The sequence below is a fragment of the Myripristis murdjan genome, chromosome 4, assembly GCF_902150065.1.
Source record: "Myripristis murdjan chromosome 4, fMyrMur1.1, whole genome shotgun sequence".
In the NCBI taxonomy this organism is placed as follows: Eukaryota; Metazoa; Chordata; class Actinopteri; order Holocentriformes; family Holocentridae; genus Myripristis; species Myripristis murdjan.
Window position 1 is genome coordinate 12,301,039 of NC_043983.1, and position 12,528 is coordinate 12,313,566.

The following is a 12,528-nucleotide window of genomic DNA, read 5'->3' on the forward strand; positions in this document are numbered from 1 at the left end:
AGTACAGCTGGCCAGCCCGCAGAAAGACAGGAGCACCAAGCCTGTGTGTGAGCCTGTGGGTCTGCGTTAAAGAGGAAGGGGGTTAGGTTTATTTGTGTCTGTGCGGTTCTCTTGTTTATCTACTCGTCTCCCTGGCTGTTGTTTCTGAGAGACTTTGTTTGTGTTTACGTGAGGGGATTGATTTCCTCTCCCTGTGCTGCCGTATTTGTCCTCACATTTGCCCGTGTGCTTGTTGCTATGTCTTTATCTGTGTCTGTGTGTCTCTACTATTAGCTCCTCACTTATCAGCATGTCAGTTTGGTTTAGATGTGAGAGGAGCCCAATAAAAATTCCACAAATCTTCATTCACTTTGAATTTTGCCCCTGAGCAGAGAGGTATTCCAAGGGGAACTTGGTCTTAGTGCTTTCACAGGCTAGCTGAAGATAGTAGAAAGTCTTAGCGCTCAATCTGGGCGGTGTTCTGGGGTTTGGCGCTCGTTAGGGAGCCCACTGTTTGGTCTGGCAGTGCTGAATCTTCGTCCTGGTCTCGCTGGCCATCTGAACTCAAAGCCCCCGAAATACAAGGAGACCAGGAGAGAGCAAGAGATAGAGGGACAGGAAAGAGAGAAGGATGGAGTGAGGGAGGAAAAGAAGAGAAAGAGAGAATGCATGACAATCAGCCCTTTGATAAACATTTTCTGGGTGTCGACTGAGGACAGAGAGAGGGTGACTTGAGTTCTCCCTCTCTCCCTCTTTCTGTGGCTAATATGAGGAGATAATGGGCCATTGAGGCAGAAAGGGAAGGCTTAAAAACACCTTAGTCATGACTGGGCCGCCGCTCAGTGCCACTGATTAAATTACCCAGATGAGGCGGGGTATTTATCTAAGCACAACTGCAATCCATAAAACTGCACTTACAAGTGCCCAGTTAAAGATGTCAAATCACTGTCTGCAGCTCTGTGTGTGTGCGCGTGTGTCTGTGTGCGTGTGTGTGTGTGTGTGTAGGGCTGGTATGTGGTAGACAGAAAGTAATGTTTAATGTCATTTAATTTGGGCATTTAATTTCCTCTGTGTGACATGCTAGAAGTTGGAACTGCAGTCGTCTTGTGTAGCCAGACTTTTCCCCTCAGATCATTTCATTTGGGCTGACAGGAGAAAAGTCTGCCTGAAGCCTTGGTCAAGTGGGAATCATGGTCAAGAAAAACCCACTGAAAATTTGCTTCAGCCAAGCTCCATTTAGGGTGATGTTAAAAAAAAAATAGGTGGGGTATTGACGGGCATCATCCCGTGTGTTCATTGGCTAGTTGGACTGCTTATGGGAAACACAGGAGATGATTGGACAAAAATAAAAAGCAGGAATCCCTGTTCCCCTGTTAAACATCATTTTAGCCAGCCCAGAACCGCAGTGGAATCAATGGCGCCGATTATCTCCAAATCCAGTCCACAGTATTTGATGTGCGTGTCACTCCAGGCGTACCACTGACTTGACAAGGAGTTGAAATCCGCACTGACCCGGCTTGTGTGAAGAAGATGCAGAGTCTTTAGAGAAAGCCATAAAGAATGCCTGACTGCTTGACCTGACAGCAGCCCGCTCCTGGTGCTGGGCTTTTGTTGACTCGCTGAAGTAAAGGGTGTTTGTTTGATAGAGGGTGGCGAGTGTTTGTGTCTACCCGCTCCCTTTCTTGGTGCATACACAGTTGGGCTGAATGATACGGTGTAAAAAAAAAAAAAATCATACTGCAGTTATTTTGACAGACATTGTGAATACAGTATGATTCCCAATTTTAGTAGGAATCTGTGTTGCACCACAATACTTCATTGCTCACAGCATTTTGTCACACATTTTACCCTAAAAATGTGGCTCCTGCAATTTTGATGTTGCAGTTTGCCATATTGCAATTTTGATAATATTGCGATTAATTGTGGAGCCCTAATATGATTGTGTACCCACTACCTCTGTGTTAGTGTGTGTGTGTGTGTGAGTGATTCTGAGTGTTGGTGCTGTGAAGGCAGATCATGAGGTTGGTGATGCAGGCGTCTTGTTCACTAGATGGATGTTCACCAGCCGCCTCTCTCCATCACCTTCCCGCTGTCACCAAACCGCCCAGTCAGCAAAACATGCTGGACCTCTGCAAGTGTGTGTGTGTGTGTGGATGTGGATGTGTATCTGTGTGTGAGAGAGAGGGACTCAAAGAGAGTGTTGAGTCCATGACTATGTGTACAGGTGTATTTTGGCCTTTCTGTGCATGTGTGAAGAGTGTGTTGACTGCAGTAGTGTCTGGGTAAGTGTGTGTGTGTGCTGTTACAGGCCCGTCTGTTTTTTGTGTATTTTGTTTGTGTCTAGATGTCATAAAAAGTGCAGCCAGCAGTATGCTGCGGCTGGTGGCAGTGTGACAAAATTAAGGAGGCGAGGAAGGATGGAGAGGGAGGTAAGGAAAGGAGATGAGAAGGCGAGTGGAGCATTGAACAGCGGGATGAAGAGGGGAGAATGACTGGGTGGGAGGCCAAGAGGGAGGCATAGAGAGGGGAGTAAGAGCGGATGTTTTTTAGGAGAGGACAGTAAGGGAGTGGTGAGGGCAGCCATCAGTGGGACATATTGATTTTAGCCCCATCCTGAGCGTCTGTAATGAGATCTAGTGGCTGTGGCTTTCTGGAGGAGCAGATCTGTCACCTGGGGCTAGACTCTGTGGCTGGGGGGGGGGGGCAAGGGAGGGTCAAAAGGAGCAGAGGAGGAGGCAGGAAGGAGGAGACGGCTGAGGGGATGAAGAGAGTGAAATGGGAGAGCGGTAGAAAGCTGAAAGGGATAGAGTGAGGAGAGAGATGGAAAGTGTGTGGCTTTAGGAGAAGAACGACAAGACACAAATGATGTCTGGAGGGGAATCTACGAAAATGCCTGTTAGGAGCGAGCTGCTAATTACTGCAGACAGTCTGTGTCTTGGCTCATCTCCATGGCAACGGGATGGGCCTATCACGTGTTGGCAGGGCTGGCCAGTACACAGGAAGACACAGGCAAGCAAATCAATGAACAGACAGACAGACAAAGGAGGGAGCAAAACCATATTCATTAAGCCACATTCACCCTTTCAGTGAGTGTGCGCATATGTGTGTGTGTGTGTGTGTGTGTCTACATGCATGTGTGTGTTTTTGTGTGTGTATGGATACATGTATTGGTACTGGATCGCGTGGTGTCCCTCTGCCAATCAGTTGAGACGTACTGTTACATAAAAAACTATTTTCTTCTACTCTTTGCATGAAAATATTTACTGCTAAGGGCAAATGTAGCCTGGGAATGTGAGAAGTGCTCTCGTGATCAGAAGGTTGTCAGTTTGAATCCTGTGTCAGCTGGGATCATCTGGGTAGTGGAAGTGAATAATAAACTGTACCCTCACCTAACAGCTGCTGCTGGGATGCCCTTTAGCAAGGCAACAAACCTCCAATTGCCCTTAAGGAGCTTTAGTGGCCAGCAGTAGTTGTTACACTAGGCAGCTGCCAGATGTGGTGTGTGTGTAACTGTGTGTGAATGAAGAAGAACCCTGCCAGAAAAGAGTGTGTATGCTCAAGTCAAACTTCCCTGTATGAATTAATTTTAATTTTAGTTTTGGTCATAATAGCCACCTTAATCCTTTATGAATTAAGCCTGGGCAATATTGACCAAATCAAATATCACAATATCTTTAACAGTGTACAATATAGATATCATAGAGATGACCACTGGTGCTTTCCTGAGGTAATTACATGTGAGGTTTTTGATAGATTGTTGTTATTAATATGGATATGATGACGACGCAGCCGACAAGTCTAACAAGTTCATAAAATTGTATCCTTTTACTGTAATTCAGCCTTTAAAACCAGGAAAAAACAACACTTATGCCATATCACAATATTCTGATACAAACAGTCCCAGACATTATCTAGTCGTGCATCATAATATCAATATAATATCAATATGATGCCCAGCCCCTTTTTTGAGGTATAGCTAGCTTGATTCCACTAGCCTCTTTCTGAGTCCATTATATATGACAAAGTCATTAAGACTCATCATTTTCCAGTCTGTGGACAGCAGGAACCATCAAAGATATAATTAGGGTTCATTTTAGATTCTGTACATGTACACATCTGTTGGAGCTTTGCCATTGAAATGAATGGGTCCACCTGTTCTATATGGGGGATTGATGACATTTATGTAAATAATAAATAGACATGTTGGGGGAGCTATGAGATTATGCAGTTGGGAAATTATAGTTTTACAGGTTGAAAATAAAGCTTTTAAAATGTATGTGTGTATACTTCGTGTGTGTGTGTGTGTGTGTGTGTGTGTGTGTGTGTGTGTGTGTGTGTGTGTGTGTGTGTGTGTGTGTGTCTGTGTCTGTGTCTGTGTCTGTGTGTTAGTAAATATATTCATGGTCAGGAGAACCCAGCATCACAGCGAAATAAGTTGATGACCTCCAGGAATCGATTTGAATTGAATCATAATGTCCCTGCCAGTGCCCATCACTTTCTATGAGTATGATGTCTACAAGTAACCATGACATTTTCACCCACTTAACCTGCTTACAAAGGTGTGTGTATGGGTGTGTGTATGAGTGTGTGGGTGGGTGGGGGGCGCTTTACTAGCTCGGAGTAAAGAAGATTTAGTGGAGCGATTACAAGGGACAGAGAGACCCCTGCATGAACTGTGTGTGTGTGTGTGTGTGTGTGTGAGGCCCTGGTCTCTTTCAACTCAATCCAACCCTCAGTAACCCAATAAAGTCAGGGTCATTTAGTTAACAGGACAAAAACACACACAAACACACACGAACAGATACTGAAAATCAATAGGAAAGCTCCAGTCACAGTGCTCGTGTAATGTAATTTCTGTTTAAGAATGTTTTCTGATACAGGTTTATCTTCAAAGATTCATGGATCGACTTACTGCTGTTTGTGTGCAGTGGTGTTTGATGTTGTCCATATAGGGTCACACACACACACACACACAAACCTATATTAATGTGACTTAAAACAATTTCTTATGATTTTCTACACTGTTGGACACTAATTCTCCTGTCCTATGTGGCAAATCCCTCGTGGTATTTTCCTCAACTAATGCAAAACACGAGTATTTACAAATGCTGTTTGACATATGCCTATTGTCTACGTTTGTGTGAGTGTGTGTGTGTCTCGATCAGATCACTGTGACACATTGACGTAAACCATTACAGTAAATGTCCTGGCATAGTGACCGACCCAATCTCATTACTGAGTGTTGTGTGTGTGTGCGTGTCATACAGAGGTCGCCCCTCAGTCCGTGAATAAACCTCCTCTGCATAAGACCACATGGACACGCATAAATGTCTTATCCAAACATTTACCATTTTGGATTCAAGCGTCAGTGTGTGAGTCATACACACTGTGTAAAGAGACACCGCAGAGCGTCATGGTCATCATTGTCTTGGTGACAGCTAAGCTCAACAGGATTACAGCTGATAGAATGAAAAGGAGATGTGGTGATTGGTGGAGAACTCCCCTCTCAGGCTGTTCTCCCACAGTTAACACAATACTTGGTTAATTTGAGAGCAGATACACACTGGGCTAATCGTGGGGAAACACTGGAGGCCAGCGGCATCCAAGCACTTGCCTCCATATTGTTGCTTTCATCACACAGGAGAAACGTGCTCCTAGAAAATATTTTTTAACCGTGTGTCTCACAGTGTTGCTGGAGCTATTGCACGTATACATTTCCCCTCTCCTCATGGCATTTTATTTGCTTCCTTCTTCCCATCTTAGTCCTTTTCACTTGGTTGTTCATTTCAATCTCATACAAATTGAGTAAAGAAAGTCTGGAAAAACAGACAAAGATCCTTCTCTTGCAGATTCCTATCCAAACTATTATTTTTTATGTTGTATCTAAACTGTCATGGTGAAAGTTAAGACAATTTTTCATTAGACTCTGAAATGATAAAAATGAATATATCTGTAATGCTAATAGGTATGAAGAAGGGCTGGCATGTACCCGGAGGCTGTGTGTGTGTGTGTGTGTGTGTGTGTGTGTGTGTGTTCTTTGTTGGCAGGACTGGTGATGTTCAGAATGTGTTGGCTTGAGGCTGTTTGTCCTTTTGCTACCATTTCTCTTCATCAAATCAACTAGTCTGTGGCCCCAGGCATCTCTTTAACAACAATGAAATGCCCTGTTATTCATGGGCACACACACTTGAAACACACTTTTTTTTTTTTTTTTTTACCTGTCCAACTGCATAATATAGACATACAGACAAACAGAAACAGACAGACACTCACACCTCGGGTTCTCCTGCCTCCGCTGTTTGCAGAGTTGCTTGCATAATGGCTGCTCTTTATCTGTGTGTCAATAAGCTTAAGAGGGAGTGGCTGTGAGAGAGAATGAAAGGAAGGGTATGGCTGTATATACTTCACTTTTCATCCTCTTATGTGTGTTAGGAAAAGTATGGAAAAAGATTAATCATTTTCTCCTCACAAAGGTTTTTTTTCTGTCTAGATATGTGTGTAATTGACCATTTTATGTAGCTTTGCCCCCAGTATTTCTCAAGTTTTTAAAACTGCACCTCCAGTTGGTACAAAGATAAATGATGAATCGAAACAAAGATGAAACCATCTGCAACCCCCCTTCTAAGCGGGACATACACGCCACCTCATTGAGAGAAAGAAACGCAATCAGTTCTCACGGTTCAACACTGACAACATGAGGCCGGTTAGGAGACGTTTGTTCATGACAGGACCTGCAGAAATTACTCAAGGCTATGTGACATAACTTGTGTAATAGTGTTACAGGAAACATGCATAATACAGCACCGCTCAATGTGAAACACTGCAATGGCTCATGATGTTAAAATCTTACATTTTCAGTCAGCGTAACAGCATAGCATACCTCGGTTAGCTTTGCAGCCAACTTGGCATCATGTTTAAGTGTTTTGTTCTGCCTCAGGTTCCTCTTCCTTTCAGTAGTAATACCAATGTTGATCATTTTTATGACCTGAATTTGAGAAGCATACCCAAAGTTTTCCAGTCTTATAACCTGCTGGTGTGCCATATTTTACATTACACATCAGTCGTTGGAGGATGCAGAGTTGGTTTAGCCTGGACAGCTATAAAAGGTGGGAGGGTCTCGAGCTTTAGGGCAAGAGCTTTTTTTATGGCCCATAAAAATACATTCAGTTAATACAGGGGACCACAATAGGGCTGTGTAATATGACAATATATCATGGGATTAGAGAAAAATGTCTATCAATAGGGATCTTCCTCGCCTGCCGTTGTCACGAAAGCTGCTTCATGGCAGTATTTTTCGTCACTGAGTTGGAGTTCCTACTTGTCTTGAATGCACCATTACCACACGTGGGCTCAAATAACAAACAAACTTGGAGGAGCATGACACAGAACGAAACTCCCCACAAAACTCGGGTGCAGAGCAGGCCTGAGCCCGATCGAGACAAGATGAGGCACTTGTACTGTCTTTGGGACATGGCTTTGACATAAGTCTGACACCGACCAGAAAACAGTGTTCACCAAATATGCTGTGCAGCGGTTCCCACGTCCGACTCCGACACAACAAACCTCTCCCACCATTGACAGAAGAACCATGAAAGGCCAGACAGGGAGAGGCTAAAGATGTGAGCCAACGGAAAGCAAGTGCTAAAAGAAAACGTAAACATCAGTACTGTTCAATGTCACTTCCAAATAAAAGGACAAAAGAGAACGTGCCTTTCATTTGTATTGAGTTTGTAAAGCTACTTATCAAAAAGTAGTCATGACCTGTGTTTGTTTTATTTATTTATTATTTATTCATTCATTCATTTTTGTGATTTGTTTTTGGTCTTGTCTGGTTTATTAAACAGTCACAGTGGAGAGAGACAGGAAAAACAGAGGGAGGGAGAGAGCGGATGACATTCAGCAAAGGGTCTGGGCCAGATTCAAACCAAAGCCACTGTAACTTAGCCATAGTATTGGTAAGTGCCCTACACATTGAGGCACTGGGACGCCCTGATTTTGTATATACAATTTTTTCTTATCAAAGTTACAAAAAGCAAACTATGTTGTGATATATCTTGTTATCAAGATATGAAATTATCTATATTTTGATAGAGAATGTTTTCCATATGGCACAGCCTAGACCATAATAATAAGTGTAGAATGAATACATTGTTAGTTGATCCCTCCACCACATCTTTTGACCTACTGAGGGGACTGTAGGCATGACGAAAGTGAAAATTCTACACAGACTGCTTTTAAGGTCTGGGAAGTTTGTGGAATATTGGAATGGAAAATGGAAAATGTGTATGAGCCCTGTCACATAATTTCTGCTCTTTCCCTTCTCTTCATTCCACCTCACCTTGCTTACTTTTGCTCTCAACTCCTGCCCTTATCTTTCGCTCTCTTACTGCAATCACCTTGTTCCCGTTCTTCCCTCCCTCCTCAGTCCCCCTCCTGCCTGGCCATCCTGGTGATTACATTGTTTTGTCACACTTATCAATACTGCCAAATGAAGTCAACAGAAGCAGACCTTTGCCTTGCTGTGTGGGTTGTGTGTGCGTGCATGCTAGCATGTATTTTGACACTGGTGACGACAGCAACACTCCCTCTCCTCCCTCTCTCCCAGGGATCTGTGTGTTTTTGTTTACACTGTTTCCCCTCCCCCCTCTCTCTTTCCCCCTCTCTCCCCCTTCTCTCTCTCTCTCTCTCTCTCTCTCTCTCTCCTTTAGTCTCTCAGGGTGAATGTCTAACATCAGATCACTAGAAGCATTTATAGCAAAGCTTTTGAAGCTTAGGACTCCCACCGTAGCCAAATATAGTAAATGTGAATCCAGCAGCTGTGTGTGTATGTGTGTGTGTGTGTGTGTGTGTGTGTGTGCGTGCGCATGCGTGCGTGGGAGAGGGTGCGTGAGTGTATGTGTGCGTGCTCCTGAGTAAATGGCTCTAGGGTAAAAACGTGTTTGTTATTGTTCCCAGCGCTTTGCCTGTAGACAACACTACCAATTAAAGGGGAGGTTTTATGTGTAAGAGCAGGAAGTGTTGCCGTGTGTGGCTGCGCGCTATTGGCTGCCCAGCCTCTCCCATGTTCCTTCCCTGGGGACTGAGCAGCCAGGGCTCTTTACTACCACAGCCAAATGAAAGGTAAACACGGCACACCTTTGATCAGGCTTTGCATTTAAAGCCCTTACTGGAACTGTATGTGTTTAGGGAAGCAGTGAGCGAATTATTGAATGACACAGTGAGGTTTGCACGCATGTGTGCATGTTTAGCTTAATGAGAGATGAGCTCTCCAGGATGCTGCTGCCTCCTCCTCCTCCTCTTGTTGTGGAAGCACGAGTGAAATCATCCTCCATCCGTCTCTCCATCCCCCCATCCACCCAGCATGAAAACAAAACAAGGCGTTGTATGAATGAAAGTGGGAGGGGCAGAGTGGCCTAGAAAGGCAGGCAGGCAGATAGAGAGAGAGATAGTGGTGCAAGGCAGGCTGAGGCTGGAGAGGAGAGGAGGAGGAGAGAATGGAGAGGAGCACAGTGGAGGAGGAGGAGGAGGAGGAGGAGGAGGAGGGGATGAATGAATGAGTTAGCTGACTGGAGTGTGTTTGCCAGAGAAGCTAGCTTGTGTAGCTCAGCTCTAGCGTGAGCAGAATGGGAATAACGCTGCTGCAGCAGTGGTGCTAGCGCCATGCTACTGTAGTACTCCTGCTGAGAGTGCTGTGCTGGGATATGATTGAAGCAGGAGAGGGGAAGTGGTAAATATACCCCTGAGGATAAAAACCCTTTACACTGAGAGAAGAAGAAAGGATAATATCTGGGCAATACATTGATTTGCCTCCTGTTTTTATTTTTATACCTCATATGTAAACAACTATGCACATTTCCTGCTTTCTAGCCCTATATTCATTGCAATCAGCAAAAGGCTGATTTACTCGCTTCATCTATTGGCCTGCCTCCAGTCTCAAACTTGATCTTTTTCACCCAAAGCAGCAGCAGTGGATCCAGTAGTATCTTCCCTGGTACGCTGGTTCCTTGGCCGTGTCTGCCCCCTGTCTGCCCCAGTGAGGCCAGGGTTAACCCTGGGCGTCTCTCCTCCCGACATGGAGGAGGCCATTGAATGGCTGCCTCCCCCAGCCAGCAAACACATTGGCTGAAGCTGAGGGTGGATCTGGGGCCGGAGCAGCACTCTGGCATGGATTTCCAGCTGGAGCTGGATCAGGAGTGTGCCTCAGCTCTCTCTGCTCCGTAATGGAATGGCGATGGGTGGTCACAGCATGTACACACACAGCAGACAGGAGAGAGGGGGGAGGGCTGGAGAAGAAAGAGCTATGCATTTTTTTCTTGTGAGGGCAGGCTCTCCAGCTCATGGTAAAGAAAATGTAGAGGAGTGATCAAGAGTTGGAGAGAGAGAGACAGAGAGAGACCCCTGCATGAACTATCTCAGAAGGTCGGAGATGGTGTATTGTTCTACCTTACTTGTCTTCTCTCTTTCTCTCTCTCTGTTTTGCCGCCCATCCTCCCTCTCCTTGTTGCTCCTTCAGGCCCCTTATCCTAAATCTCCACAGCCACGGCCCTGTCTGTCCTCTCAGCTTTTACTCAGGCAGCACGATGGGCAGCCCTCCCATGCAGGAGAGGGGTCCTAGCTGTTTCCGTGGCAGTGAGAGCTCATGTGATGTCCTCACAGATGTGGTATCCCTTGAAGGCTGGTACAAAGTGCCCCTACTAAATGTTTTTTTTTTTTTTTTTTGTCTTCAACTCATTTTTCTTCAATTAAAGAATAGTTACACTGGTTAAATTTTTTATCATTTGATTGTGTTATGTAGTAGATATTTTTGAGTCTAACATCCCACAAGTTAGTCAAAATAGTGAGTTCCATAGAGGTTATCAGTTTAGCTTGGTTTAGTTTATTTGCACAATAATGAGGATACAGATTCATTCAATAGAAAAGACAGTACAGTACATTACAGTGCCTGAGTGGAAAGAAGCCTAAAAGGCTTATTCAGAGTCCTCCCCTTATTTAAACCAAAAATTTAAGAACGACTTTTCTCATCAGAAATAAAACTAAACAAACAAACAGCACAAACAGTATCTACATACACAAACACACAAACAAGCATAAACAGAAGGAGGAAAAAAGAAACAAACAAAAAACAAACCTAGAATAAGTAGATCCAGCAGCCAACAAAAGCATCTAACATAAGACTCAAGATGAATCGAGAAATATTTTTAACTGTGTCCTAAAAGCTGGCAAAGACGATAACGACTTCAGTGTCATACTCAATGAATTCCACAACTGTGGATCTCTGAATTTGATTTTTTTTTTTTTTTTTTTTAAATGTCTTGATGTACAGCAATGCGGGAAATGGAATTTTTTTGCCTAGTTGAATATGAATCAGTGTCTGATGATAAAATATAAAAATTGTGAAAAGAATCTGGAATTGCTTGTAATTCATGTATTTAAACACAAAACAACTCATCAGATTTGTCTTTGACTGACAGCATTGTCTGAATTGCCTCGGTGCTTTAAATCCCCACCCATTATGGACTCAGAGCAGTTGAAAATATACCAAGTAGTGCTGAACAGTCACATTTTGTTATTTTGTTTTGTAATTTTGTTAATTGATTGATAGTTATGAAGAAAAAATGCCAATTATTTGCTGTTTACTGCTTCACAAACACTAAGGTTTGCTTGTTTTTCTCAGTTTCATATCAATACAAGATACATTTTTGTTTTTTGTTTTTTGTGTGTGTGTGTGTTTTGGCTGGTCAATTTTAACGTATCATTTTGGGCTCTGATAAGTTGTTGAAAGGCTTTTGTCATTATTTTTATTGCCAGTAATGCTAAGAATACTGACAGCTAAGTATTTGACCTTAGTTTGCCCTACATACAGTTTTGCTTATTTCGTTAAGCATTATTGTTAAATTTGCGTGTGATGGCTAAGCTGACAGTATACTGATGACATGATGTGAGATACTGATTAACACACAGGGTCACAGACAGGAAATCTAATATGGACTCAGAGTTGTCCTATATTTCCATATTTTTTAGTCTCTTCCCCTCAGACCTGTACATGGGACGGATTAGATAGTAAAAACACCCAAGATAAGCAAGTTTGTTTTCACTCTGTTAATAAGACTGTTATCCATAATGGAAAATCAGGAAACTTGCAAGAGCAGGAAACTTACTTTGTTGTCTAAAAGTCAGAGTGGCTGGTAAATCCCAAACTATGACTGTCACACTTGACTGCTGGAGTTTTTTCTAATAGTATTGGGCATTCAGGTGATGCTCTGTTACCCTCCAAAGTGGCTGGTAGATTAATGCAAACTTACCAGCTACAGTAAACACTTGCGAGCTTGCGGCTAGTAGTGATTTCCAATCCTGCTCTCCATCAGTCAGTTGGTCAGTCAGTGAGTCCTGTTGGTTGCCCCTTGACCAAGCAATAGCAACTAGTTCATTAGATCATTGCAGGCCACAGGTCAAATCTGACAGCTAATCCAATCACAACTGACACTCAGCTTATTTGACCAAGTGGTAATTCCCAACAGGTCAAATCAAACTTGACATGAGCCAATGACG

General features: G+C 43.5%; 1 protein-coding gene across 1 annotated transcript in view; it reads left to right on the forward strand.

Moving 5' to 3' along the window:
- Positions 1–12,528, forward strand: part of insrb (insulin receptor b) — an 87,324-nt gene that overhangs the window by 50,646 nt on the left and 24,150 nt on the right. The window lies entirely within an intron of this gene.